A 24,495-nucleotide genomic window follows, 5' to 3' on the forward strand; every position below is an offset into this window, starting at 1 on the left:
AGATGGCACGTGGGAAGCAGAGCTGTCCGGGCAGCAGCCACCGTGCGGCCAGCAGCCGCCGTGGCCACAGCACCCTGTTAGAGTCGGCATCTGCTGTTGCTTCCCAGCCTTTAAGTTCGTCTCTAGACTGACTTACTTTGTTTACATGTCTGCCTGGTTGTATATATGCCACTGTCTACATCCCCACGGTTGTATGCATACCATGTGTGTGTGGTGCTCACCGGAGTCAGAAGGGAGCATGCGACTCCCCGGAACGGGAGTTACAGTTGGGAGCCGACATGGACGCTTTGGGACCTGAGCGAGAGTCCTCTGTAAGAGCAGCAAGCGCTGTTGACCACGGAGTCATCTCCCCAGGCCCCATTCTTTTCTGCTGACAGTGTTTCTCTCCGCTGCCCAGACTAGCCTAGAATGTACTATGTAGTGCAGGCTGGCCTCAAGCTCATGGCAATCCTCCTGTCACATACTCTGGAAAGTTGGAATTTCAGGTGAGTGCTCAAGCCCAGATTAGACTGGGATTACGGTGACGAGTTCAGAGGGTGTGGCTCCTTCGTGGCTCCTTCAGCTGCGGTGCCCATCACCCCTCCCCTAAGTCCTCAAGAGTTCTGTGACCTCAAAGACTGAGTGACCACTGCCATGGGAAAGTGGTGGACACCCCATCCCCCCCACGTTCAGACAAATACCAAATAATCAAAATCCACAAAAATCAGCCAAATTTCCACACCTTCCTCTTGCAGAATAATATTACTGTGGATATATGTACAGTTATGAAATAGCAAAGAAATTTTACATTTGTGAATTCTTTTTTTATAAGCAGACCACTGTATTAAGGTGTTGTGAGAAAAAAAATCGCCAAAGAGTTGGGGGGGGGGGTTTGTTCCAAGGAAGTAACACCTGAATTTTTATTTTGCTTAAGACAATTCTTTAGACCAGAAGCTGGCACCTTGGGGCCAGTGTTCTGTCCACAGTTCTGCCCGCCATGACCGGTTAGGCCAACATCCAAACACTCAGTGCTCTCACTCACACAAATGTCCTGGGGTCACTGTTTGATTTGAGAAGACAGGAGCTGCCTGCAGTGTGAGTCTCCACTGTCTGCTGTGTGCATCCAGTGTCACCGTGTGGAACCCCATGGCCCGGCAGCTACTGGCCTCTGTGACCATGGAGAGATTATTTTCCTTCCGGCTGCAAGCTGCTAACTCCTGCCCAGCCTTGCGTGGGGCAGCGTGTGCGTGTGTGCGTGGCAGTGGTGGTGACAGCGGTCACTGTTAACCTGTGCCCAAGTGGCTGCCTGCACTTGGCAGCAGAGGGTGCCGCTGGTGACACCACGGGGCAGCAGTGAGCTTCCGGGCCGTTATTTTGTGAGGGTACATGGCTGTGCGGAGCCAGACCTCTTGTCAGACTGGCCCAGGCTTGACCCTTTTAAGCAGTTCATTCTTCTGGAGTTGTTCTGGCTTTCACGTGATTAAAAGCAAGGCTCAGCCAAGTTCTAAGTCCAGCTCGGAAATGTTTATCCTTTACTGCCCAGAACACGAGGCGAGGAAGTGGCCAAGGCTCGTGGGTCAGGTATGTGTGTGTTTGCCTGATACACCAGGGCACATGACCACAGGTGGCCATTGGGTAGGTTTCAGGCCTTGAGCTCCTGGCAGTTTCTAGAAGCTGTGGCCTCTGCTGGTTTGAGGGGATTGGGTTTCCTTACACCTGTCACCATCAAGAAATCAGGTTTAATTTTCTGCCTGTGTAACACTTCATTTTAGATTTCTCCAGAGATTCCAAGTACAGTTGTATATTAAAGCCAATGTCTAGCTCACTTAACCTAAGTTCCACTCAAAAAAAAGAAAAATGACTGAGGCCTTAGAAATGCAAGGTTGTTTCCCAGGAGGTGTGGGAAGGGGGAGGGGAGAAGGCATGAAGCAGGGAGCAAGCGGGGGGGGGGGGGGTAGCAGGGGAGACAGATTGGGAGCTCATTTCCTGAGACTCCCCTCTCCTGCGGAATTTGAGCTCCACCGTCCACCCAGGCCAGAATCGGCTAAGCCACATTTGGTGCGCTGTATATGATTAGTGTTTTCCAGCCTAAACGGGAGATGTCAGCAGCTTCATTTTGGGTCAACCTAGTTATCAGCTCCCCCAACGTCGTCTGCCTGTCCTCCATCAGCCTTGTTTTCTACCTGTATGACCTCTTTCTCTACTCGGTTAGGAGGTTAATTGAGAGCAGAGGCCTTAGCTTGCTCATCTTAGCTCATGATGTGGTCTATAGTTCTTGAACACAGCTTGAGAGACAGCTACCAAGTTTAGATAAGGACACCTGGGGGAGGGGCAGATGGGTCTGGGCTATGTGCACAGTGTACGGGACTAAAGGCTCAGTCAACAAGGTCACTGCTCAGCATGGACCTGGGGCTCAGGGAGACCCAAAGAGCCCCTCTCTTACCACGAAGCAGGAGTCTTGGTCGTGGTACGGTGGACATTGGTGCGGGCAGCGGGCCGTGTGTCTGGGATGTCTGGCCTCTGTCTCCAGCAGCCGGTGCGCATCTGTGCCCTGCTATCCATCAGTTTAAAATGTCCTCCCCAACAGTGGACGAGGGGAGGGGCCTAGAGAAAGAGGGAGGGTGGGGCTGGGAGATGAGGGAGGGGGCCATAGCCGAGCTACAAAGTGAATAAATTGTAATAAATGATAATAAAAAAATTTAAATCACAATGAAAAAGTTTTTAAAAAGGCCCCAGCTCCTGCCAGGTTGCCCAGGCTCACTCCAGAACTGCTATCACGTGGAGCAGTGCCTCGCAGCGTGGTGGCTCAGAGGCCTCCGGGGAAGGCTGGCGCCTGGCTTAGGTTTTGAGAGATAAGTAAGAATCGTATGGTGACGGGAGACAGAGGCCACCGCACAGGCCAGGACACGAGCTCTCCTCACGGGACCAGGTGTACGGGTGACCCACACAACTGACAGTCAGGGGATCCAAACTCAAACTGAGCACAGCCCCTCTCTTCTCAAAGTGGCTTTCTGCCAAACCTCGGTTTCAGAGCTACCTGTTTTCCATGGCTGCCTCCAGCCCCGGAAAGCGAACGATGGCAACAGATCTCTGTGGACCCGATGAGATCACTTAGAGCAGGCTTGGTGCTAGAGCAGCTTGGGAACCTTCGACGGCACTGCTTTCCTGTGATAAGAGACTTACTAACTTTTTTTCTTTATTGAGGAGGTGCTGGAGTTTGAACTGTGGTCCTTGAGAACACTAAATGTGCACTGTACTGCTGAGCTACATCTCAACCTTGCATTAATATTTTAAAGTGTTTTCATGAGTTGATTAAAATGCACAAAAGACAGGCGGGCATGGTGGCTCACACAGGTAATCAAAGCCCTTAGGGAGGTGGATCTCTGTGAGTTCCAGGCCAGACTGGTCTACAAAGTGAGTCCAGGACAGCCAGGGCTACACAGAGAAACCCTGTCTCGAAACACTATCCCCCCCACAAAAAAAAGTACAAAAGACTTCACCATACAAGCAACAGATACAGTGTGCCCGTAACTGCCTGTGGGCAGAGACCTGGACTCTTCAGAAACCCAGTCAGCGCCCCACTGGGGACTTCAGCCCTTTCTGCTCACCTGTCTTCACACCTGTTCATTCCACAAACATTTCTCTAAACATTCCACTGTTGTACTGTGGTTAGCTGGGTGTGAGGAGCCATAAGAGCCTCAGGGGTCTGTGACCTACATGCAAATGCCACCAGAGTCTGACGTGGGTCCGGGGCTGCTGTGCGTGTGGTTCCAGTAGTCGTGAGGAGGAACTGGCGGTGACGTGGAGAATATCAGGGGCAAGCTGGCCCCTGCTGGTCCTCTACATCTGTTACCACAAACAGCTCAGAGGGGACCAGCGGCTGCTTCCCACCAGGTGGGCACAGCAGCTCTGCCCTTGCTCCCTAAAGCGTTTTCACACAATCCAGTATGACTTCCTGTTCTCAGGGACTCCATGAGAAGTGTGCACACAACTAACAATGACTCCCCTTTCACAGATGACAAAAAGGAGGCTCAAAATGTTGATTGTCCCTCCCAAATCACACGGTCTGTAGATGGCAGAGGTGGTGCAGGGAGTTTCATGGCTGTCTCTGGTCACCCACGACCACTGCATCATGGCCTCCCCTGACAGCAGGCACGCTGTGGGGTCCGTTCACCACTGCACAAGGCCAAGGCTTAGGAGCTGGAGAGGATTTGGGACCTCCTGGCTGCCCTGGAGGGGTGCAGGCAGTCTTCAGGGATAAGGGCCCACACAAAAGTGATGGCATTTCCTGTTTGTTTCTCCGGGGTGGATTGGGGGTGTGCTAGGTGTCTCTTATTCAACTTGCATAAACTTGGCACCAAGTATTTACCATCAGTTTCCACGGCACGGCAAGTATTGGCTTTCTTTGGTAAGGGCCTTTCCATAACCTCAAACACTGGTGATGCCTCAGTGGGCCTAGGACAGGAAGATGGGTCTCTGTGCCACCCTGAGGTAGAGGCGACTCTGTGGATGGCAGCTCTTTAGTTGGTAGTGGCTCTCTGGGCTTGGGACAGTTCACGGAAAGCAGGGTGGGCGTGTGGGTAGGGCTCGTGTGTTACATGCTCATCATCCTTGACATGGTCTGTCACTGGATGGTATCTACCACATATCAGGGCACCTCAGACCAAGCCGATCCTGGGTGGTCCCTGGCGCGCGCGCACACGCACACGCACACGCACACACACGCACACGCACACACACACACACACACACACACACAGGAAGGCAGAAATATGGTCTATGGTTCTAAACCCTTCCAAGCCAGATATGACCTCTGCATGACACCGTCACCTCACAAATATTTACTGCCTACTCCCCTGTGCCAGGTGCAATGCTGGCCACTGGGATCCAAAGGTGACCAGGTCAGGGACTCTGTTGGAAATGTGCCTGCTGTCTAGTGGGCAGAGATATAAAGTACACAGGAACCTACAACAACAGCAGCAAGGAGGCACCCAGCAGGGCCCATTCACAGTGGGCAGAAAAGCACAGCTACCCATGGCTCTGCGGCAGGGAAAATTTGCACACAGAACCAAAGAAGTCGGGCCCCTCCCTAGTACATTTTGATGCTTTTTGCCTGGTCTGTGCTTGACCACACTAAAAGGAAGCTGCTAAGTAAGCAGGTAAGAAGGTTGGATTCACTACGGAAGGAGCATGGGCACCTCAGGCTCCAACTGTGTAGGTTGTCGGACCTGGTTTATAGGAAAGGTAGGGAATAAACAGGAAGAAAAGATGGCTTTTACCCACATTGCTGAAGCTGCCGTCGGAGAGCCTGAGGAACCATGCATGGCCTCTTTTCTCCCTTTACCTTCCCCCACATTACTTTCTTTTTGTCCTTTGTTTGCAGGGTTTTGTATGCTAACACTGTAGCCCAGCCTTGCTTGGAACGCACAATATTACCCAGAGTAACCTAAACTCATGGCAATCCCCCTGTCTCAGCCTGGGATTATAGGTGTGAGTTACCATGACTGCACTTTTTCCATTTTCCTATAGTTGTAGAAGGAAATCTGATCCATTGCCTGTTCACTGCCCCTGTGGACAGATGTCCATGTTTCTTGATATTCTGTGACCCCTTCTTTGGATCCAAAGGGGAAACATGCTCCTACGCGTCGCTGTGTTTGAGACATGGGGCACACTTCTTGCTTGGTTGGGGCTCAGAGAAGCAGAGCCCCTTGAGTTGTCTCATGGGAGTGGATTCTGTGCAGCCAGCGGAGGAGCTGGGTGGTAAAGGCCGGGCTGGAGGAGCCAGCGGGCCGCTGGATGCCTAGCTGAGCACACCTCTGTGGGAGGACGCCAAGGGGCTCCGAGGGTCGGCCTTGAGGGGCGGAGCCTCGTGTAGGCATAAATACCACCTGAGCAGGGTGGGGCACCTGCATGGGCCTGACGCTGCCAGGGCCCTGAAGCCAGAACTCAGGAAGAGCTGCAGGCACCAGGAGGAGGGCTGGGCAAGTTACAACCTGGTGACCCTGGGTCTGCACTTAGTTGGTCTTGATCACCTTCAGAGAGCAGCAACCGCTTTACTGCCGTTTTCTAAATCATGTATCAGTTCATCTTCTGGCCTTTCCGGCCTGAGAACCATCCAGGGGACGGTTTCTGAGAAGAGCAACTCCATCTGTGACAAGCTGAAGGGTTCAACACTTACATTTGAAGTAAAATCATTGATGGAGACAGAATACCCTGACATGCTAGGCAGACATTTTTCAGAAATGGCTGAATAGTTCCTAGACCTCTTTTCTTAAGGGCACAGGGAGGGCGTGTGTTTGCCCAACAGATGGTAGTGGCACAGAGGAAAGACTGCAAACTTCTGTGCTCACAGCAGACCAAGTTGTAATTCATTCAGCTTGAAGGTCCTGCTGTGGAAGTCTTCCCTTGAGAGCCTGCTGTGTGAGGACAGAGACAGGGACCTAGTGCTGAGGTTGCCTCACGTTACCTCCCAAGCCCGACTTCGAGTCTTCCGTCCTCTCTCTTGCTGTCACAACTCTGCAGGTCTTCAGAGCAAGCTGAGAGCGTAGATGTCCCCAACACGAGCCCTCCGGTGAGCTGCTAGGTGTGGATGGCCAGCCACCAAGGCTCTCACGCTCATCCTGCCAAGGGGAAGAATGAGTTGGGCAATCAGAGGGGTGCCCCACCCTGCACACTGGGCTTACTGGCAGCTCACACAGTTGATTTGTCCCATTCCAGTGATCACATTAGAGAGCATGTATCTGACACCCCGAAGTGTGTGGGCATCTAAGTGGGGTCCAATATGAAGCAAGTGAAAATACTAGGGTGCCTGCCCTGGAGGTCAAGATGAACAGACTTAGAAACCCTCCCACAGGTCTCATTTCCTCTGCTCTCAGACATACCCACCCTCCCACTCACCCGACAGAGACCTGTGCCCCAATGTAAGGCTCCTGAGGGTGCCACTCCAGCTCCTTAAGTGGACAGTGCAGAGACTTGTGAAGAGTCAGAGGAGGAGGAGGAAGGGTCCAGGAGGCACAGTGCCAGGCCAGCTGAGATTCATGGCCACGCTGAATGAAGCATTCCTGCATGTGCCCCGCAGACAGCCCCTCCTGTGCCTTCTTGTCCTGTCCTGTCAAAGAGAGCAGCAAAGGTGCATGGGAAAGCCCTTCTTCTCATATGGGTCAGCGTTAGCGGTGGTCTGGTGGTTCTGCTGTATCCACATCCCCCACGCCCTGCAGAACATCAAGTAACTCTGTCAGTGATGTCTGCAGTTGAGTTCCTAGTGAGGCAAACTCGCTTGGTGGGACAGGGAAGCTGCATTTAAAACGTGCGCCCAGGGATTCCCAGGCACATTTATGGAAAACATTGCACAAGGCAGAATGCTTGAGGATGTGGGCAGGAAGGGGAGGAAGGGACAGCGTGGAATAAGGCTGTGACGTCGAGTGGGAGGGAAGGTCACACACAAACAGGTGATGTACACAACCTACAAATCTCTAGGACACTGAAGCTGGGGAGGCCTTATGGCCTGGCCCTGCTCCATGACCTTGGGGCATAGATCCCCTTAAATTCTGTACCTTGACTCCTCACTCACCTCATCTTCTTCAAAGCCCTGGTGTCCACAACCAAGCCTAGAGGTAGAAGGCTTTCTGAAAATGTTGATGAGTGAGTAAATACATGTATTTAACAGCCATGCACTGAGTGCAAACTATGACAAGAGGTATTGGCAACTATCCGCTGTTAGGCCAACCAGGCAGAAAGCGTGTCTGGGAATGGGCAGATCAGTGCCTTGGTGTGGTTTCTGCTGCTGTGGTAAAGCACCGTGACTGTAAACAACCTGGAGAGGAAAGGGTTTATTTTACTTCCACATCACAGGACATTGCTGAAGGCAGGCAGGGCAGGAACTGATGCAGAGGCCATGGAGGGGTGCCACTGCCTGGCTTCGTCCATATGGCTTTTTCAGCCTGCTGTCTTAATTACCTGGGACCACCAGTGCAGAGGGGGCCGCACAAGGGGTGAGGCCCACCCACACCAATCATCAGTCAAGAAAATGGACCGCAGGTTTTCCCCGCAGGTTAGCCTGGTAAGGACATTTTGCTCAGTTGAAGTTCCCTCTTCCAAAATTACTCTAGTCTTGTCAAGCCGACATAAAAACTCTGGCACAGATGGGGCCTTGCTGGGAAAGAGATTAACAGTTTAGGAGCTTGGCTGTCTTCACAGCTAGTGGGAAGGACAGGGCTGATGGGTCCACACACCTTCAGCAGACAGTAAGCTCCGAGAGGCAGGCCTGCTCTGTGGGGAGGAACCCATCCAGGGCACAGCCTAGGGACACGACATATTTCATGGTCACTTGACAAATGACAGAAAGACAAATGCCAGCCTCGGTGTTCTAGGATATCCACCCAGGTGTCAGCAGTCTGATAACTGAGCTAGGTCCAGAGGAGCAAGTGTTGCAATTAGTAGTGGTCCACCATAAAGGACCTGCTGACCACCTAACCCAGAGGCCCCATGTGTGGTCCATCTCCAAGGCTCCTGACCTCCACACCTGTAAGAGGGGTCTGTCCATATCTTGGCTCCTCAAGTTCCTGGTCACCTAAGCTCAACAACTTTCATTGAGGCTTGGGAGATCGGGGGTAGTTGTGAACCCCAGGGAGGAAGCTTCTACCCAAGACCCAACAGTGGGATTTAGAAACCTGATTTTGGAGCCAGGCTAGGTGGTGTATATTTATAACCCCAGCATTTGGGAGACGGAGGCAAGAGGATTGCAAGTTCAAGGCCACCATGTGCTATATGGTGAGCCTCCAAAACCGACAAAACCTTCCTTTGCTATTTGGGGGCTAGGATATAATTAAGTGGTAGAACACTTGCCTAGTACACTTGAGGCCATAGGCTCTATACTAAGTACTTCAAGATAAGAGTTGGGAGTGGGGAAGAAGAGCGGGAGGGGAGGCCGTGCCCCATCTTACTGTTATGAAGTGAAGACCCTGCCTGCTCTCATTCTCTGTCCCTCTTTACCAACTGCTGACGGCTGAACCTAGGTCTCAGCACATGGCAGGAAAGTACTGACAATCCTCTGTGGATCTCCAGTTTTCTTACAGTACCCCAGATCTTCCAGCCCTCTACAACAACTGAGGGCTGGGCAGTTTAAACGGCCGAGAGGATAGACCTGTGGTTTTGGAAGTGGCGACCTTGTGGGCCAACAGGGGCATCCCAGCAGGACTTGTTTCCCTCATGAGAAAAGGAGGTACCATCTTCATTCATTCAATCATTTTTGAGACAGGGTCTCACTCTGCAGGCTGGCCCCAGGCTCTTGGCAATCCTACTACCATAGCCTCTCCAGGGCTGAGATGACAGGAATGAGCCTCCGGGCCTGGCTGTGCCATTCTTCATGTTGCTGTCTTAACATGATTTCTTCCTCAAATAAATGACATTAAAAACAGCCCAAAAAAGGCCTGAATGGCCCCAACTCAGATGGCTCTGTCAAGATATATATAAGAGAAAACAAACAGATTGCCTCACCCTGCCGGACACTGTCCGCCCGCCTCCCTGAGGAGTAGCCTCTTCCACCACATCATCTTTTCCTGAGAGGCAGTGACTAACCAGTGTCTACAGAGACTCACTCGGCCTTAACAAGCCTTGCTTCCAGAAGGGGTCAGTTTTCAGACACTGATTCCTCTCTCGCTCCCCAGGGAACTGTGGCAGGAGGCAGACAGGCCCTGCAGGGCCTGGGCCCACCGATTCCTGACCCCACAGTCCTCTTAGTGCACTAGGGACCTCATCTGCACCCAGGTGTCTGAGGGAAGAGCTCCCTTTGGGGGGATTACGTAAAGACTTTTTGCAAGTGACTTCTTTCTTGGCCTGTGTTTAACCTTTATTTAATTGGCCCTAATTTACTTTACTAATTGATGCTCAGGTCTGGGGAAAACCTTCCGTTCTAGGTTTACAGCCTGCTGGAAAGGTGATTAAGGAGAGCAGGTGACATCTCACGCAGATTGGGGAGAACCTGGGCTCTAGAAACAGGGAATGCTGTGTGGCTGGCAGTGCCACAGTGACAGAGCTGCCAAGGGCAGGGGAGCTTTACATGGACTTCCTCCTGATGCAAAGAATAATCAAATAAAATAAACATAGGTGTGAGGATGTAGCTCAGAGACTGGGGGTGTTCCAAACCACAGGCTCCCTAATACTGTGAAGGTGGTGGGCATCTGAGTTTTGAGCAGTTGGGGCAAAGGGCCAGACTGGTGGGGGCAGGGTGAGCCGTCTGTCTCTTTTTGTTTCCCAGCCAGAGGGGTCCCAGCTAGGCCTCTGTGACTATGACTGTTTGGGCTGGAAATCCATCTGCAGACTCATCTTCCCGTCAACACACAGAGATGCTTTCTCAGGCTGAAGTAAAGCAAGGGGCTTTGTGCGTGTGGAGACCTGTCACAGAGCGCTGCCAGGGATTGCAACAGGTAGCTGGCAACGCAGACTGCGCACATGACAAGTTACAAAACCAGGACTGTCGTGCATGCTCACAGGGCCGCCGTGGTGCTGGGACATCGGAACAGAGGCTGGACCGGAGCCCTGACTCCATGGTCATCAGGATGACTGTACCTAAGAAATACTACTCCTCGTTCAAGGACACAGTCATCCGACTGCTGCTAAAACCACCTGTTATGCAAGTTTGCAAACCAAAACTTAGTTAATGTGCCCTGTTTTCCAGGTACAGGACGTAGTTCTGATGTTTCCAATCCCATAGTCAAGTACCAGGTGCAACAAGTTATAGTAGCCAGTGTATGCTTTCTAGTATACACTCGACTCTTAATGGTATGTCTATGAGGACACACAGCATAAACATGTATATTCGGAATTATTCAAGTGTTTACCAGCTCCTTGAAGGCAGGAAATTGAAGATGGTCATGTATAATGCTGGTTCCTTGTCTGTAATCTCAGCACTTGAGAGGCAGAAGCTGGAGGGCCAAGAGTTTGACAACTCCAGCTACACAGTGAGTCAGAGACTCGCCTGGGTTGTGTGAGACCCTGTCTCAGAAAACAAACACAAAAAATAAATGAAAAATACGTGTTTATGAACAATCACTTCTATACTTGTGCCCTATTAAACACCAGTCCTCGCTACCACCACTCACCCTCCTGTAGGCACTGGGTCTCTGTAGGTGTGTCACTCACTGCTCTAACAATTCACTTAATGCAGCACAGATACCGTATGAGCTGCCTGAAGCTGGGAAGAGTAATATTGGCGACTGACTGGCTCGCAGGCAGATACCTGATGAAGATGTATAACTGAAGAGCAGAGCACGAGAAAGGTGTGTGTCACATGCAAATGCATGTTGAAGGAAATAGCCAACAAGAAAGAGCCTCAAACCTATAAAATCTTAAGTGTTTCATAAAACAGCTACACAAACAACTTCGTTTTTAGAGACAGGTTCTCACTAGGTAGCCCAGGCTATCCTGGAACTCACTGTGTACCCTCAAAGTCATAGTCCTTTGTTTCAGTCCCCCAAGGGCTGGGGCTACAGGTGGTCCCCGACACCTGGATGAAATCTGCCCCTGATTTCATTCGCCTACAGGGCTTCACAAGCATAAGCAAAGCGGAAGATGCTGCAAGAACTACAAACTGAGGCTGGAGATGTGGCTTTGTAAATGCCTGCACGGCACACGAGATCCAAGACGCAGTGCTGAAAGCAGAAAGGTGTACTAAGAAACCAACAGATTCATTCTTCATTCACACAGATTCACTCATTCACATGGATTTGCTAAACTTCAGAAATTAGATGTTAATGTCTTTGAGTTTCACATCTCAGCAGGAAGTATTAATCAAACTTTCCCCTCACTGATTAAAAACAAAACAAAAAAACCCAAAAACCTTATTTTTTAAGAAAGCAATTCATATTCAATGCCTCTGCCTGGTATCCTAACATGTGGAAACAGGGAGGGAGCGAGAGCAAGAACCAAGGTCCTCCTTAGCCACTTAGGGAAGAGAAAGGGGCCCCTGTCTCTCCCTCAGTCCCGTGAAATGGAGGGAGAAAGGTATTCTTTTTTCTTTTTTAAAGGTCTTTCTTATTTTTAACTGTGTGCATCCATGTGGAGGCATGCGTGCATGTGCAGATGTGTGCCCTAGGAGAACGGAGTTCAAATCTCCGGGACCTAGAGTTATAGGCCATGTGACCCGTCTGAGGTGGGTGCTAGTCTCTGAGCTCCGGTCCTCTGCAAGAGCAGCACGCACGCTTACCCACTTAAGCCAGCACTCCGGCCTGGAGACATTTCTTCTCGAGAGAAAGCCCTGGAGAGTCGCCAGAGCACTTTAACCAGAGTCTCCCTGGAATGGTTTGTGGGTCCCAGACTGCAGAACAATTCTAAAGTTAGTCGCGGGGATGTCAGCCTGCCTTTCAAACCCCATTTGAATGGCTTCTTGGGATTTCAGAGCTAAGAAACCATCCTAGGGGCAAAAAAGAATGACCTTCCAGGTTAAAAAAAAATGTTGTTTGTGGCCAAATACATTTGCAGGGCAATTCCTTCATTCTGTAGGTAAGAAAACTAGAGGGAAAATAGATAAATAAGTCAGGTGACTTTTTAACCATGCTGGCTACTAAAGGCTTCACTTCAAGCTCAAACTTCTGAATCTCCATCTGCTGTTCTTGATCTGGGCTGCACATCCGTGGAGCGTTGTCTGTTGGGTTTCTTGTTGTTGTTTGTTTTTGAGACACGGACTGCTTAGCCTGGACTGATCTTGAGCTCCTGATGTAGCACAGGCATGCCCAGAGTAAATTAATAAATGGTAATGAGACAGTGAAAGGGCTGAGGGTGCAGCCTGGCGGCAGTGTTAGTTACAGCCTTGTGGCACGCCATCATGGTCCTCTCCTACCACGTACTCAGATTTAAATTATTTACCTTTATTTTATGTACATTAGTGTTTTGCCTGCATCTGTGTCTGTGTGAGGGTGTCAGGTCTCCTGGAACTGGGACAGTTGTGAGCTTCCATGTGGGTGCTGGGAATTGAATCCAGGTCCTCTGGAAGAGCAGCCAGTGCTCTTAGCCCTGAGCCATCTCTGCAGCCAGGTACTCGTATCTGTAACAGCAGATAATTTGACCTAACTCATGCTGCCAGGCTGGGTGACAAGGGCTCTTAGCCAGCGAGCCACCTCACTGAACCTGTCTTTAACTTTTTATTTTGAGCCAAGGTCTCAGTAAACTTCTAGGCTGGCCTTCACTCACATGGTAGCCATGCAGGCCTCAAGCTTCTGATCCTCTTGCCTCAGCCTCCCCAGTGGCAGAAATGACCAGGCCTGTACCACCACACTCAGCAACTATAAGGCCTGCTGTACTAGGTTTTGTATCAAAATAGCTCACTGTGACTGGTGAGCTCTCTCTCTCTCCAGACTGTTCCTCCTCCTTCTCCCAGGCTAGCTCCCCTGAAATCCCGAGAGCTGTGGCCAACACCCCTGGAGAACTCACCAGTAGCAGTTACTAATTATAGTCTGATTTGGGACGAGGAGTCTCATGGCTGTCACTGGGTCAGTGACAATAGGAGAAGCAGGTGTCTGTCCTACCTGGCAAAATACACACCATACCTGATTAAGACAGCTTTGGTTTTCCTGAAGGCTGCAAGGCACTGGAGATGGACACCCACCACTCACAATCACTGGTAATTTCATATGATTCTACTTGCCAACCCAAGCCATGGGAATCTGCGAGCTGAGCACATAGGTAACACCTACTCTTCCCAAAGAAGTGGCCCAGCTGATGCTCTTTACAAGTCTAACTAACTAACCCACTAACCCACTAATGCACTAACCCACTCCTAGGGTACTTAGCCACTTGGGGTGTCATCACTGGTCGCCGCTGCCAGGGGCCTGGGATAAAAGGACCCCTGCTTCTTAGTTCCCCCTCTCTCTCTCCTCTCTTGCTCTCTCTACCTTTCTTTCTTTCCTGGTGGGGAAACACCATCTCTCTCTCTCTCTCTCTCTCTCTCTCTCTCTCTCCCTCTCTCTCTCCACATCCATCCAATAAATACCTTTCATATAATACCTGTTGTGTGCATGGCATAATTTGTAAATAAATACTAACACAAACCCTTTCCACCAGTGCTAAAGAGGTCCACTCTCTTAGCTTCATTATGTCCTCCATGATGTGAGCCATTCCTAGACAGAAGCTGAGAAGAATTGCAGCACATCAGTCATATGGGTGTAGAGGAATTTTAATTCAGAAAATGACCGCTCTGAAGACTTTCTAGGTCTGTGTGATCCAGCTGGAATAAAAACATGACTGTAATCCAGGAGGCAGAGGCAAGCAGATCTGAGTTCAAGGCCAGCCTGGTAGAGAGCAAGTTTCAGGTAAAGAAAAGCTTAGATCCAGCTGTGGTGGCACACGCCTTTAATCCCAAACAATGAAGGTAAAGTTATTTTGCAGAAGGAAGCACCCATGTTTGAAAGTGATGTCTAATTGAGTGGCAGAAAAAGGGATGAACCAGAGAAAATTTGACTGAACAAGATACACTCTCAGGAGAAGAGAGATGAAAGGGAAGCTACTTAAGGGGCAATGCAGAGAGAAAGAGAGAGAGGAGAGGCAGTTTTACCAGGACAATAATAGACAGGTTGCAGAGAGAGAACTCAGGTGAAGACTGAATGATACAGAGAAGGAGCCAGGAGATTAAGCAGATTGCTGGAATTTGTTTGAGGTCAAGCAGAGCAATTAAAAAATCAGGGCAAAGAGAAAAGCCAGATTGAATCAGTCAGCTGGGAAAAAAAGTTTGAGCCAGAACAGCTGAATTGTTGGTGAGCTTATTCAGCAGTAAGTCCCAGTGACTGGAAACCTTCTAAGCCTAGGTTAGATTGTGTGGAGGCTGGAAGCTCCCAGAGCTAGGCCTAGGTTAGCAGACAGAGGCAATAATCCTCCGAGACAACTGAAGCAGGCAAATAAAAGTTCTCTTTACATATGGGGAGCTATCAGCATAGAGCCACCAGCAAGGGGCTGCATTAAAGAACTGTGCGTTAAAGAACTAGCTGATGTACATGGTCAAGAGGTTTGACATAGGTCCAGGTGTGGTCGTGCACGTCCGTAATCCCAGCATTTACAAGACTGAGTCAGGATGATTAGCATGTGTTTGAGGCTGGGGCTGCTAAGTGAATACCAGACCTGCCAATGCTACCAGCAAGACTGTCTCAAAACAAAACAAAATAAACAAAACTGCAAACTTTTTTTCTGCATACAATCATTCAGCTCTCTTCTCCTCGCCTCCCCTCCCCCCCAAAATCATTCAGCCTTTGCTCCCACTCTTTGTGCTTGAGTGCCCTGTACTGCCTTGGCCAGAAGCATTCCTGAGTTGGCAATAGCCAGTCCTCAGCACTGCCTGGTGGTGGGAGGCAGGAGGGATGTGGATGCAAGACCGGAGTATCCTGCTGAGCAGAGTCCGCCTCACCTGAAAGTTCTGCCTCCCTCCTACTCAGTGAGATTTCCCAGGCCGGAGGAGCAGGAAGAATACTACACTGACAGGAACAATTGTAGAGTTCTTTGGACCCCTGTAGCAGCTCAGGTCCCACCTAGGACACTGAGTAAGAAAAATTCAGAGTCTTGGGAGCTGACCTGGACCCATTAAAAGAAAATCTGCTTCAAAGATGGGTGTGATTAAACACATCTGTAATCACAGCAACTCAGCCGGCAGGAGAATCTCAAGTTCCAGGCCACCCTAACTATACTGAATATACCTCAAAACCTACCAGGGTCTGTACTTCAGTGGTACAGCCTTGCCAATAATGCACAAGGTCTGGGGTTCATCTCTAACACAGAGAACAAAAGTGTGGGCAGAGGAGAGAAGATCTGCTTTTAGCAAGATCCACAAGAGAGTCAGAACACATAAAGGCTTGGGAAGCCATGCTTCCGTATTTAACAAACATTTTCCCTCACTGACTGTTTTAAACTCTTCCTGACACCCCCTGGCTTCCTTGCATATGTTAAGTTTCAAACCCCAGACAAGTGGCTGAGGAGCCTATTTAATATATCAAAGCAGAACTGGCCTCCAGGTTCTCCCAGCATCCCTCAGTCCTTCAGGGTAGAGGGTTGGCATATTCCACCCTCTAACCTGAACCATCCCAAGGGCTGGGCTGCCCTCTCCCCAGAGACTCCTCCCTCTATCATCCAGGCATTTTGGTTACTGGCCCTCTCCTGTGCTTCTTTTGTACCTTTGGCCTCCTGGCTGCTGTACCTGGCTCCCCTCTCTTCCTTCCCCTCCCCCTCTCCCACATGGTTCAGGGTCACGTCCACTCTGGACTCTCCCATATGGGTCTGCCTCTGGCTGTGCTCTCCCACGTGTCTACAGTAAACTTTCTCCTCCACCATACGTAGGCGCAGTCACGGCCTTTCCTTTTCATTTCTTTCCTCCATTCATCGTATGGCTGTCATTCCCAGTTCATGACTGCGGAAACCGAGCAGCCCAACAGAACCCAGCGGGACCTTGGCACACAAGTCTGCAGGGCATGTAGCTGCCCCTCACCTCATGCTTTGTTTACAACAACAGCCAGAAATAATTCACTCCCAGCCCCAAAGCTCATTCTTAGATTAATCAAAGGCCCATGCAAATGGGGTCCCCAGTCTTACCGTTCTGAGTTGTTCCTGCTGTCTGCTTGAGACCACACTCACTGCCACTTCAGATTTAACCCTCTCCATGTTCAAAGAAACTTGGAATTAGGGCACATGTGAACCCCCAAATTTATGTTGGAATCCTACCCCCTGTAGTGACAGCATTAGGAAAGAGGGCCTTTGGGAAGGTAACTGTAGGTCATGAAAGATGGTCATAGAAGTTCATCCATAGAAGACAGTCCATGGGAAGTGGTCCTTCCCAGACACTGACCCTGTCAGTACATTGATGGGGAGCACCCCAGCCTTAGAACCGTAAGAAATAAATGTTGGCTGTTCATAAATTGCCCAGCTTATAGCATTTTGTTATGACAACCCAAAGGGGCTAAGAAACAAGGACAGCTGGGTCTTTGTGTGTGCAGCATGACGAGGCAATAGCTCACACCAATCCTAAACAACCACCAAAGACAAGTGAGACCTGTAAGACTGCAAAGGAAACCGTTTTAGCAGTAGGCTGTTATCAAGTGATCCACATTTGAGATGGTCATTCCCCACTCCAGGGCTCCTTTACAAACCTAAGGATCCAGAGTGGCTTGCACAGTGCAGCACAGATTTTGAGGTGTGGAGAGAAATCCGTGATGTCTGTTAGCAAAGTCACAGGTCCTGATGATGCTACTACCGTGGTTTCTTTCCTATCAGTACAGGGAAGAAAATGTTGGGAGTTTAATGAGAAAAAAAAAAAAAAAGCTAAATTTTTTTCCAGTCAGTTTTACAGACCCTTAAATTCTATCCACAGATGCCTGGAGAGTCTTGAGACCTCCCGATTATCATTCCTGTTTAGCCTTTGAAAAGTAAATTAAAATCTCAAAAATAACAAAACTGTTAAGGAAAAAATTTTGTTTTCATTTTATGTGTAGGGGTGTTTTCTCTGCATGCCTATCTGTGTACCATGTGTACAGTGCTTCTGGCGGTAAGATGAAAAGGTGTTAGATCCCCGGAACTGCAGTTACAAATGACTGTGAGCCACCATGTTGGAGCCAGAAATGTAATCTGGTCCTCAGAAGCTCAGCTCACTTTCTCTTTTTCATTCAGTCTGGACCCTCAGACCATGGGACAGAACTGCTACAGTTAAGGTGGATTTTTCTACCATTATTACAATCAAAAAACTTTCACAGACATAAGCAGAGATTTGTCTGCTGAGTCTAGATCCTTCCAAGTTGACAATGAATGTTAAACATTATACCTTATATAATGAGGATTTTGAAAACCAGGACTGTCTCTGAAGCTTTGAGTAGACACACAAGCATGTGCGTGAACACATATTCTCTGCCCCCACCCTCCAGTTTTCTGCAGAAAAGGGACCACCCCCTCCCATTTCCCTAAACCCTGTCACCTTCTGCAGAGGCTGTGGGGAGAGCCCAGGAAATTCTACCTGGGCATTTGTCTATTACTGTCCTGACTCTGGGTCACAGCTGGGCTGGGAAGAGGGACAGGATGGAGGGTCCCAGGTAACCTTGCTCTTGTGTAGGCACACTTTAGCAGTTGGTTGCAGTGTCTTCTTCTCCTCCAAAGGACTACTCACCTCCCATAGTCTCTCACTGTTCTGTAGGTTAGTCTAAGCTTTAGTGTCTAATGGCTGATTTCCAACAGGGCGAAGAGGGAAACTTCCAACTCTTATGCAGACCGGGGCTGGGGAGGCCTCAGTGCCACCTTTGAATCTACCAGTGTACGCAAGTAACAGATAATGGATAATATAATAGATAATGTAAAGAACTAATAGGTATGTGCATGAGGACATCATGATAAGATCTATTTTTCTGTATGATAACCAAATTTTAAAAAGAAAAAGAGCCAGGTGGTGATGGTACGTGCCTTTAATCCCAGCACTTGGGAGGCAGAGGCAGGTGGATTTCTGTGAGTTTGAGGCCAGCCTGGTCTACAGAGCAAGCTCCTTGACAGCTATGGGACATAAGGAAAAATCCTGTCTTGAAAGAAAAGAGAGAGAGAGAAAAAAAGAAAACCTAGCAAGTTATCATTAAAATCAAGGTACGGAGATAGCAGAGGCTATGAAAGGAGGCAAGATTATTATTTGTTTTGGGGAAAACCGGGTTTCCTACACAGACAAGATTGTCCTCTAACTCGCAGCCATTTGCCTGCCTCTGCCTCCTGAGGGTTGGGATTACAGGCGTGGACCACCAAATCCTTTGTGGGCATCTAGAGAAACAAATTTACTCATCCATATCACCCTGAATGAACAGGATCTTGAAAGCTAAGCAGGACTGAGCTTAGTCAGCAACATCACGGAAGACATGGTTTACTTGAAGAGAGTTAAAGACTAAAAAATATATCTTCTGTTAGTTTTAATTATTATATTTTTCTTTTTCTTTTCTTTTTTGAGCTAGAGTCTACTATATAGTCCAGGCAGGCCTCAAACTCATCATGTGGTATAAGTTGGCCTGGAACTTGTAATTCTACTGTTCAGCCTCCTGAGTGCTTGAATTACTATGCCACGTTTAAAGTTTTTTCTTGGCTCTTTTTTTGTCTGTTGTTTGTTTTTTTCCTTCTCTGAGACAGGGTTTCTCAGTTCCAGCCCCGGCCGTCCTTGAACTCACTCTGTAGACCAGGCTGGCCTTGAACTCACAGAGATCCACCTGTCTCTGCCTTCCAAGTTCTGGGATTAAAGGCATTCGCCACCACGCCCGGCTTGGCTGGGTTTTTAATTTCAACACTCAGGAGGCAGAGGCAGGTGGATCTCCCAGTTTGGGGCCAGCCTGATCTAAAAAAAAAAAAAAAAAAAAAAAGTGTTGGTAGATTGCCCACGCCCCAGTGAATAGCTCTACATCCATGCACATACAGACAGCACTAAGCGGACTCTGAGGGAAAACAACAGTCCCAAAGGACACGGGGCGCTAGAGGGAGTGAGAAGCAATGGCATATGAATATGAACAAAATACACTATATGGATGTAGGACATTTACAAAGAATAAATATTATCAAATAGGCTGAAAACCATGTACAGTAGTTGAGTTTTCTTTCTGTTGATGCAGGTTTTCATTATATAGCCCTAGATGCCCTAAAACTCCACATGTAGACCAGGCTGGCCGTGAACTCAGGGATCTGCCTCCAGAATCCTGGGGTGAGAGGCATGCACCAATGAATTCCAAAGTGTGATAATTAACCTTCATTGTTAGTTTGAGTGGCTTGAAAACACACCTGTGGGTGTGTCTATAAGGGTGTTTCCAGGGAGGTTTAAGTGAAGAGAGATGACCCACTGTGAATGTGGAAGACACTGTGTTCTGGGCTGGGCCTTACAGGAACACAAGGAGAAAGGAGCTGAGCAGCTGCATTCATTTCTCCCAGCAGCCTGACTTGGGACACAGTGTGCCCAGACATTCCACGTTCCTGGGGCCATGCAGTCCTTGCCACCATGGACAAACAGGGAGGCAAATAAAGGATTCCTTAAATTGTTTTGGTCAGGTATTTGAGCACGGTGTGAGAAGCAATTAATGGACAGCATGGTAATGAAGGTAAATTCACTGGCCAAGGGGAGAAGCTCTTTCCCTCTCCTCCTTCTGACTCTTTGTTTCTCCATTAGGTCCTGTTTGCCTCCCATCTCCACTTTATGTCCCACTAGGCCAGAAAACCAAGCCAAACCTACAGGAATGGAGTTCTGGCCTGGTCACCCTTTGCAAGAGGGAAACACAGTGTTTCCCTCTGTGCCTGTAGCTGCTTTTCTCTGGTTTTTCTTTCCTTTGGGGTTTCATCTGTTCCGAACTTCAGGTGCTGCTATACCCTGAGAATTTTTTACTTTTCATCTCCAGCCCACACATTATCACCTCCTGAACTTCAGACAGGAGACAGTGCCACTTCTAGACTTCTCTGTTCCGTGCCTATCTGGACTCTCCGCTCTGCACACCTCACACCAGCTTGCTAGGACTAGAGCGAGCACTGGGCTGTTCAGAACACGTGCAGCTTTTGGAGAGCATCTGAGCTGATTTTCCAGCACAGTGACAGGTAACTTGCAACTGTCCCTAACTCCAGATCCAGGGGATCCAATGCTCTCTTGTAGCCACTGTCCCCTCACATACACATAATTAAAAAAAGAAAAATAAAGCCAGCTTGACAATGGCTTCCTGTCCTCTACAACCCATGACTTTTCTGTGGTCCCTGCTTCAGGCAACAATATCTCATTACATCTAGTGAATAAGCCAGAAACCTAGCAATCTTCTCCAATATCCTCTTCTTCCTCACGCATATACCCAGTAAACAAGTCAGATCTCTGCCCAGGCCTCTCTTGTCTACCTCTACTTCTTTCGGCTTCATCTTCACCACCTACACATCAACACTAGTGTTAGACCTACTCCTCAGGTCCATTCTCCACACTGCCTAGAGTTAGCGACCTACACAGCCATCCCTCACTAATACTTAACTTCCCCATCCCTGGCATCAATGCCTTGTTACATCCATTCAATGGCACACACAGGACTATGCTCCTCACCCTGCCTCTCAAGTGTGTGATTCAGATTTTAGAGTGTATACCGAATTTTGGTGGTCCCCACGCCCTAGGCTTTGAGGATTATCCCGGGGAAGCTTTTTCTGGCACTGCTCCAGGCACCCCTAAACTTGCCTGTGTACCACCTCTCTGAGCATCTTCCAGAATGTAATTGCTTCTTCCGCTACACTTCAACACAGGAACTTCTTTTTTATGATGGCTTTTCAGTGTTGAGCTAATGCCTGGCATGTGGCTTGGCAATAAACGATTGAGCGGGGATGAGACTGAGTGACTAGGAGGAGCAAAAAGAAGCTGGCTGGTAGGTGCTGTGTATTCCAAGATCCATATCTAAATTAGGGGATCTCTATCTTCATTATCCTGACTGAAGGGAAAACAATCCCTTCAGCAACAAGGGTCAGCACCTGAGGCACCACTTCCTCCAGCTCAGGCTCCTCTCTACTCATGCCCAAGATGACTACATCTAAAAAGGGCCTTATAACAGCACAGTCTGAGAGAAGGGTATGGAAGGACTCACACTTCCACTCAGGTATTGGCCCACATTCTGTCTGCAATCCCATGGGGTCTTCAGAGACCATCTACAGTTCTGTCTTCATTGACAAAGACATATTAAGTGCCTACAAAAGAACAAATACTAAACAAAGATAATTATGAAACTGGGCATATCAGCTCATATCAGCACTTTGGGGCTGAGGCAGTAGACTTGCCTAAATGTGTATGTGGGAGGACATTATGAAATGGCCACTGTCTGATAGGAGCTTGGATCTGGATGGAGTGGGCAGGATTCAGTGCTATAAAACAGGTTTTGTAATAAGATGTAATAAGCACTTGACCCTTAGCAGAAGGTGCACTGGGGCATAGGCAGACAAATAATTCAGCCCGGAGTTATCAAGGAAGGCTTCGCCAACATGGCAAAGGAGACAGAACCCTGAAACCAGGAAGAAAAAAAGAACCCTTCACTTAAAAAAATAAAATAAAATTATATATATATATCTTCCAGGACAGTCTAGCCTTTCTTTGCGCCATAGCCTGCAAATTCCTTGTAGTAAGTCTCTACCTGAAACTCACTATGTAGCTCAGACTGGTCTCAGAATTTATGCCAATCTTGTATTAGCCTCCCCAATACTGGGATTAAACTTTAAACCTTAATGTAAAGCAGGCTGTGGTGACACACCACTGTAATCCCAGTATTTGGAAGGTAGGAAGAGCAAGCTACTGTCCAGCCTAGAACACACAGATGCTCACTAACATTTGCTGAATGAGGTGGACACATGAATGGAGGCACGAACAAGTGTCTATTCAGTTGGGATGTGGCACAGTTTTCTGGCTCTGGGCAGGAAAGAACTTACAGAACGTTGGGAAGGTTGAGCAGACACCTGGAGACCCCAGCTAATGGAGGGTCTCCTGATAGCAGGCAAAGGTCATTTACTCAAGCAGGGAGTATTGTGATCAGATCTTAGTTTTAAGCATGGAGTCTGGGCCCTGGAAACAGCTGGGGTGTGGGTGGACGTCCTAGGATTACAGAAATAGCTTCATCCAAGCAAGAGGTGAAAGCAGTAAACCAGTGCCCATTATCCCAGCACTTGGGGGGCTGTGGCAGGAGAGTTGTCTTGAATTAAAGGAGCAGCCTGGTCTACATACCAAGGGTCAGGCAAGCCACGGCTACACAGAGACTCTGTCTCATAAGAGAAAAAAGGGGGGGCTAAGGGAAGAGGCTGAAATCAGGCAGACGAGCAACATTGCAAAACAGACAGTAAATAGGTGTTTCTGGGGCAAAGCTGCCTTGGGTGGGACTGACTGGATCCCTCTTAAATTTTGAGGGAGGGGATAACGGCTGGACCGGCAAAGAGCAGCCCTTCAGACCGCACAGAAACAGGAGTTTTAGATTTAGTGATGTCGGGTCTGAAGTACCTGGGCTTTCCCTGAATCTCCAGGAACTGTGCCGCCGCCACCCTGCTCCTCCTACCCCGTTCTCTTCTCTGTCCTGCTCTGATCACTCCAAGTCCTGAATGCTCCCTTCAACTCAGCACGCGGGGTGGGAGTGGGAACACTACGCCAGCAGGCCCCGCATTCTCCAAGACACACGTTCAGGCTTGGTGGGTCGGGCTGTGGTCCTCCGGAGGCGGCTCCCTGACAGGAAGGCGGGCAGGCCTGCCGCTGGGCACACAAGAGCTTCCTGAGCTGCAGCAGGTGCCCGGGCCAGCTGCTCCGACCCTTCAGACACAGATCAACAGGATGGGCCAGCCCAAGCGGAAGGAAGCCTGCAGGGAGGGCCACTCCTGCAGACAGAAGCAGGGGCACCGGGTGGAGAGAGGCAGGAAGAGCTGCCTGGGCTGCTGAGCTGGCGCTCCTCCAGCGGATTCAGAGCAGGCCAGTGACAGGAGGCCATTCAGTCATCTGCCCCACCCCCACACAGCCTCTGGCCGGTGGGATTATCATTACTCTTGTTGCTGGCTGGCTTTAGGTATGCCAGAAGGAACCATCGGATAGATGCTGGTAGAGCTGGCGGCCTCTAAAACAGTTCCCTCCTTTACCCATTCTGCGATGAGTGGGAAAGGCCACTTGCATTAGCCCTTTCAGTCGCGCAGGCTGAGAAAGCCCGCAGGAGGGCAGTGACTTTTGTCTCACTATTCGCCTGTCCAAAGGAGAAGATACAATCTCTGGTTTGCCTAAAGCTCCGTTATCACCGCCTCCGGCTCCGACAGCTGCGGTGAGCCCGCACAAACGGGCAGGGGGCGGGGCAGCGGGGCGCCGGCCAGGGGCCCGGAGCTCTCCGGGAGAGGCCACAGCCCCGCCCCGGCGGCTGCACAGTCCCTGCAAGAGGCTCAGCTTGCCTTGGTCCCTGGGGCGGAGAGGGGGCAGGGACGGGGATGCCACCGCCTGGCGTGCTTTCCTCACCCCAGCCCACAGGCGGCTTCCTGGCTGGGCGGGTGGCGGCGCAGGCTGTGGTCCCGCGGGCGGGGGAGGCGGGGTCCGCCTCGGAAGCAGCTCGCACGGCGTATTTTAAACTTCAACGACGCCGGGCTCAAACTCGCTTCTGCCGCTCGCCCTCGGGTCTAGGGCTCCCGGGCACACCACTAGCCCTGCGGCTGCCCCCAGCCCCCAGGCGGCCGCCCAGAAGGAGCGGGGGGCCGCGCAGAGGCGGGCGTGCTGGCAGCCCGCGCCGCAGATGGGAGCGCGAGCCAGCGCCCGCCGCCGGAGCGTGGGCGGCGAGCGCGAGCAGGTGTCTGCTCCGTGACGGGCTCCGCCGCCCGCCCTCTCGGCGAGCGCGGCCACGCCGGCCGGAGCCCGGGAGGCCGCTCGGCGCTCTCGCCCGCCCGCCAGACCCCCGAGACCCGCGCTTCCGAGCAAACCTCCGCGCGCGGCCCCGCGCCGCAGCCTCCGCCTCCCGCTTGCGGTCCCGCCCACTCCCCGGCGGGCCCCGGCGCGGCGGGCGCGAAGGGGACTGGGCGGAGCGGGCTTCC

General features: G+C 50.2%; 1 long non-coding RNA gene across 2 annotated transcripts; it reads right to left on the bottom strand.

Moving 5' to 3' along the window:
* Window positions 1-24,387, bottom strand: LOC110556930 (uncharacterized). Of its 2 annotated transcripts, XR_009593725.1 has the most exons (6): window positions 21,549-24,387; window positions 12,182-17,213; window positions 10,818-10,971; window positions 7,550-7,792; window positions 6,877-7,087; window positions 1-6,599 (listed from the first exon to the last, which is right to left on the bottom strand). It is a non-coding gene; the product is annotated as an uncharacterized LOC110556930 (long non-coding RNA). The 2 variants fall into 2 exon arrangements; XR_002476920.2 differs by having other exon boundaries at window positions 10,818-17,213.
* Window positions 24,388-24,495: the final 108 nt, after the last annotated feature.

The sequence above is a fragment of the Meriones unguiculatus genome, chromosome 8 (assembly GCF_030254825.1).
Source record: "Meriones unguiculatus strain TT.TT164.6M chromosome 8, Bangor_MerUng_6.1, whole genome shotgun sequence".
NCBI lineage: Eukaryota > Metazoa > Chordata > Mammalia > Rodentia > Muridae > Meriones > Meriones unguiculatus.